Source organism: Mastomys coucha, unplaced genomic scaffold, assembly GCF_008632895.1.
Source record: "Mastomys coucha isolate ucsf_1 unplaced genomic scaffold, UCSF_Mcou_1 pScaffold12, whole genome shotgun sequence".
Classification (NCBI taxonomy): domain Eukaryota; kingdom Metazoa; phylum Chordata; class Mammalia; order Rodentia; family Muridae; genus Mastomys; species Mastomys coucha.
The window spans coordinates 21,902,818-21,908,664 of NW_022196894.1; the positions used below are offsets into that span (position 1 = coordinate 21,902,818).

The 5,847-nt window shown below is 43.3% G+C and overlaps 1 long non-coding RNA gene across 1 annotated transcript in view; it reads right to left on the minus strand.

Moving 5' to 3' along the window:
• Positions 1 to 5,565, minus strand: part of LOC116086352 — a 40,206-nt gene extending 34,641 nt beyond the window's left edge. The window contains exon 1 of the long non-coding RNA XR_004116880.1: positions 5,299 to 5,565. This is a non-coding gene — a long non-coding RNA (uncharacterized LOC116086352). The remainder of the gene's footprint in view (positions 1 to 5,298) is intronic.
• Positions 5,566 to 5,847: the final 282 nt, after the last annotated feature.

The window sequence follows — 5,847 nt, forward strand, 5'->3', positions numbered from 1 at the left end:
CTCTCTCTCTCTCTCTCTCTCTCTTTCTCTGTCTCTCTCTCTCTCTCCCAATCTCAGTTTCTCCAAAGGGCAAATCTTTGGAATGTCACCGATACTATTTACCTCTTGCCTTGGAAAGACTCCACTCAAAGTTTGGACCACCTCCCTTGAGTTTAGGAAAATGCATCAACAAATAATGCAGAAAATCAATTTTTCTTCTTTTGACAATAGACAAAACTGGTGCTTAGCCACAGGTTTCTCAATTGTTTCTCACAGGCTGACACAATTACCTTCCGTTCTAGAAGGCCACAAAACACGTAGGACTGAGCAATACGAGGAAACTTGTGGGGGAAAGAGGGTGGCTGTACCCCTACTGGCATTTGCAGCAGGCATCAAAGCAGGCCTATAGCTTAGTGGTAGATTGCTTGCCAGCAATGCAGGAAGCACTGGGTTTGACCCCAGTACCACATGTACCAGATGTGGTGGGCCATGTCTGTAATCCAAGCACTCAGGAGGTGTTGTCAATAAGATGGCTACAGAGTGACCTCATTACCAGCCTGGGATCCAGGAGGGACTGCTTCAAAAACAAAACAAAACGTTGGGTGTTCTGTTTTATTTGAAAGGGGGGAAAACCCTGATTTTCTCTTTTGTTTTTCTTCTTGAGTGGATGTTCTGGAGTGTTTTTATCCATTTGCTTGAAGATTTTTACATAGTCACTTCACCTCAAGTTAATCTACTTAACTATCTTGTCAGGTCAAAACTATTGCATCGTGCCATCATATTTTAATTATTTTATGAGCACTCTGATGCTTCTGAGGTCATTATTACGGGACAGAGTTCTAACCTTTTGTCCTGTTATCACTATCCTGGACTATGATTCAACCACCTAACCCCTGAGTGACCTTGGACAAGTCCTTTCTCTTATGCTGTTCTGAGAGATTGTGGAGAGATTGGGGGGTATAAGTTAAGATAATCCTAAAGACCCTAATATTGGCTGACCTCTAACAAGTGTTGCCCTTATTACTACGGAATCAGAGAAACAAAGCTGGATCCAAGAGGGCAAGCCTCTCCTCTCCGCCTGGCACCCTTTGGTGTGTGAGGAATAGTCAGTCTTTATTAGCTCTTCATCTAAAGGATGAGCTAATAAAGACCCGTGACCACCCCCCACTGCAAGCATCAGGGTGATCAGTAGTTTTTACTGGAGAAACTCTGCTTGGTTTAGGTGAAGAAAAAATGTGAGAGAAAGTTCAAGTCTTGAAACTGCTACCGTCTTCCTGTTACAGTATGTGGGGCACCATGGGGGCGGGGAACCTAAGCCAGACAATCATTCTTAGGGGTAGCCTCTTTGGTTTATGTAAAAATATGTGACTCAGAGCAAATTTGTTCTTATAGTCTGCCATGCCCAAAGGAGGACTTAACCTGGCCTAAAAGTAATTTGAGCTTTTCATATATTTAATCCGTTGCAATTTTGCATCTTATGTAGTGATGTCTAATTTCCAGAGGAAAGATCATTTACAAACCACATAAATGGCAATGACGCTTTTGGAAAAAGAAAAAAAAAAGTGAAGAGGAAGGCCCGTGACTCCTAAAAGTAAAGATTTCAGTATGAACTTGCCTATTATTTGTATTTTACACCCACCTTCTTGAGTCTGTTATCTCCAAAGTAATTTCGGTTTCTAAAGAGCATTTGGTACTTCTGTTCTAGAGGCTTGGAAAACAGTCCAGTTTCTGCAGACAGAATTGTATGTGTGCATGTGCTCGTGAGTGCAGAGGTGTGTGTCTGTCTGACTGTCCGTCTTTCTTTGTGAGTGTCTGTCTCTCTGTCTCTCTGTCTGTGTCTGTCTGTGTCTCTGTGTCTGTCTGTCTGTCTTTCTTTGTATCTCTCTGTGTGTGTGTGTGCACGTGTGCGCACATAGGTGCGTGTGTATCTGTCTGCCTGTCTTTCTTTGTGTCTGTTTGTCTGTCTGTATGTCTGTCTCTGCCTCTCTCTCTTTGTGTGTGTGTGTGTGTGTGTGTGTGTGTGTGTGTGTGTGTATGTGCATGTGTGTGTGTGTGTGTGTGTGTGTGTGTGTGTGTGTGTATTAGAGACGCTGCATGAGACAGGCTGTTGGACAGAGGGAAACATATGACAGCACACCCTTGACCAGCTCTTCCTCTGCAGGTGTCTTTTGAGACTGCAAGAAGTTTTTAGATAATCTCACTCAAACACTAAGGATAACAGCTAATATTTTTAAGCACTTAAGAATGTCTCTGGGGGCAGTGGTGGTGCACGCCTTTAATCCCAGCACTTGGGAGGCAGAGGCAGGCAGATTCCTGAATTCAAGGCCAGCCTGGTCTACAGAGTGAGTTCCAGGACAGCCAGGGCTGCACAGAGAAACCCTGTCTCGGAAAAAAAAGAAAATCTCTGATCTCTGGAAGTTTCGTGGTGGAGTGCTAATACATGCTGATTTCCTGGTTACAGGAAATGCTGTAAAGCAGATGCTCTCATCCCATTTTACAGATTGTGTATGGAAGATGGTGAATGACAGTGTGCTAAGTGCTCAGGTTCTTCTATGTACAGGAATTAAAATTTCATCTGACTGCCATCAAGACTCCAAATACTCCTCTTCATTGAGATGGAGTCTCAGTTTCTTTGAATGACCTGTTTTCATTTTTCCCTGTTGCCATGATAAAATAATCTGGAAAGGAGCAACCTAAGGGACAAAGGGCTATTGATGGCTCACAGCTCAAGGTACATCATAGAAAGTCAAGACAGAGGGAGCTTGAAGCATCTGGTCATGGTGCATTGACAACCAGGAAACAGAGAGGGTTGCATGCGTGCCGCAGTTCAGTTCACTTTCTGCATGTATAAAACCTAGAATCTTTAGCTCATGAAGGGACATTGCCAACAATTAAGATGGATCTTGAGCACCCTCCCCAGTCATCCCCAATTAACACTAACCGTTAGACTGCCCAAAGCTTTCTTAGCACACCAAAGCCTCCTACTGAAGTCATGGAGAACTACAGAAGTAGAAACTGCTGACCATCAGAGCAGTATTGAGTTTAGGCTGTTTCCCCATAGCATAGAGAAGGCTCTAGCATAGTATGGACCTTATGGGGGAAAAATCTATAGCAGATGCCTCTGTATAAAGTATGACCATTTAAAGAGCATATCAAAATAAATCACAGCCTCTGACTGGCGAGGCCTTGGAAGCCAGAGGAGCACCAACATTGCCACTTCCCCGAACTAGTATAGTACCTATCTGTACTCTAAATACCTACCCTTTACCCACAGATAAATGTAGCTCCCACTCTTCAGAAAAGAAGGGTTTTTTTTTTTTTTGCAGTAGATGGAGATCATTATAGAAAGCCTTAACGGGTCAAAACGCAGAGATCAGCTGACTGCGGGGTGACCAGGTGCAGCTAAATACTCTTACAGTGCATCCCCTACACCTAAGGTTCGGGAAACATCATGAAAGAGGAGCAGAAAGACAGGAAAAGCCAGAGGACCAGGGCATCTGCTGTATGAGAGCATAAAACAAAAAAAGGACACAAAATAGAGACAGGAGGGGGTAGGTTTGGATGAAGTCATGGAGAACAGCTCCTGTGAATATGATCAAGATAGATTCATGAAACTCTTTAAGAATTAGCAAAAGTATGGTTTTTTTGTTTTGTTTTTGTTTTTGTTTTTGTTTTAAAGAAAAGCAAAAAGATAATCCCCTTAACCCTTTCCAGGAGATAATAATAATGTGGCTCAAAGAAAAGAAATTTGTTGTCCCCGCCAAAAAAAAAAGAAAGAAAGAAAAAGGCAAGTCAGTATAGTAGATCAAATGGGAATAAGCCTAGGACAGGTGACGTCCAAGTGAGATGCCTCCTCCCACTACATTTCTTCTAGTTTCTGTAACTGTGTCACAAAAGATGACTCCTAAGACAAAGTCTATCTGGTTGTATTTGGGCTAAATGTTTGAGTAAGTTCTCAGGCTTGGTGACCAGTTCCAAGGTACTGGGTGACAGGTGGTCTCTATTTTTGATCACACACTAAACGTTTGTGCCTACCAAGCCATGGCGAGATAAATTAGTTGCTTGGCATCAGAAGAACATGAGTCATCTTTCTCACCAGCAATAAATCCAGTGCCTGGCACAGGGCAGATGAAATGCAAAGTGACAGCTGAGCTTGGAGCATGCTTGCCTCCCTCTGTCCCCGTTCCTTAGTCCACTCCCAAGCTGGCAGAAAATGTTACACTGTCCTTGCAACCACGGTCAAGGATTTATAAGTAATGATTTTTTTTCTCCATGTTGCCCAAGTGGCTGAAGGAGGGCAAATGTGAAGGATGTTTGGGTACATGACAACTGACAAGCAGCTGGAGACAGGAGGGTCACATGAAATGTCCCAGCCTTGATTCTCACTCTGCATGACACTGGACATGACACATGTCTCTAAGGCTGGACCCATGAGTTTATCAAGCCTTTCTTTCTCCAGTATGGTGTTGTGGGTTCCCAAGCAAGCAGCAGTTCAAAGATTCCTCACCTCAGTTAACAGTTCTGACATAAGTATCCAGAGGTCATTGGAACCTGGGAAAGCACACAGTTAGTAGACACGAAAGAGGGAGCCCAACATGATCTCCACTCAACACCCCTGGGATTGTGAGTTCATTCCCTGTCCATTTATTTATTTTTGAGACAAGACCTCTCTCTGTAGCCCATGTTTTCCTCAGCTTCAGTGTGATCCTTTCATCTCAGCCTCATGAATACTGGGAGTAGACATGCACCAGTATGTCTGGTCTAATTTCCTATCAGAATCTTCAATTATTTCTCTGTTGAAAAAAAAAAAAGTTACAGTGTCTGTTTAACAAAGTCATCTTGTGGATCAAGACATGGAAGCCATGGTGCTTGTAAACCTAGAACCTGAAAGAGCGGAGTGCTTAGACGTGAGGGTGAGCAGTTAGGGACACTTACTGATTTTCCATGCAGACACAAGTGACCTACAGGTTCATGGTCAGGAGCAACAGACTCTCTATCTGAGCTGCTTGGTGTGCTCGCTCTTTAGACCACGAGGACTACACTAGAGGCCCGTGCATAAACTTTTTGCTTAGTTACCATGATTTTTCCTTTCTAATCCAATACGAAGTACCCCCTGCCTTACATCTGATGCCTCCCTTACTTCTTCCTCCTCCCTTTCCTTGGCTCAGCCAAGGATGCCAAATCAAAACTCCAGTACAGATCTCAACCCTTCTTCTTTAGTCTTCTAGACCGCTAAAAGGAAACAGCTCAGGACTTCTCCCTTTCCTTTTGGCTTGAGGTTAGCTGCAGTTTGCCCCTAAGGCAGGAAAAGCTCCTTACCAGGAGGCCTTTATCTCTTTAAGTCTTTTCTTGGAATCAGAATTCTGCTCTGATCAGCAGGCAAGCTGGCATTGGAGGTAAAGCTGAAGCTATCTGCTAGAAACGACATGCCTAGTGTAAAACATGGTCTTCCATGCTAGTCCACAAGCTTATGCAACTCTGAAAGACTTCAAAAACGGTTATTAACTTCAGTGCCCCCACGGTGTCAAGTGCGGGAGGTGAGCTCTCCAGAAGAGAACAGAAGTGTAGTATCATGTGCAATAGAGCCAGAGGATTCTCAAAAGCATCTAGATCGCATTCAGCTTTAGAATGATGAAGAGACAGAGGCCCCATGCTTACGGAATTCTTGAATTAAAGTGCCATTGCCAATTTCCACAACCTCTGAGCCTAAGTGTGGCTCTGATTTAATGAGACCCTATAAAATATACATGGGAGAGAAACTGCATGAAATCGAACTTTGAGGTTAACTGATAAAACAATGGGTTGTTATAGTAATGTAAAATTGGTTAGATAAATTTACATTAATATTCCAGAACTCCCATTTACCCT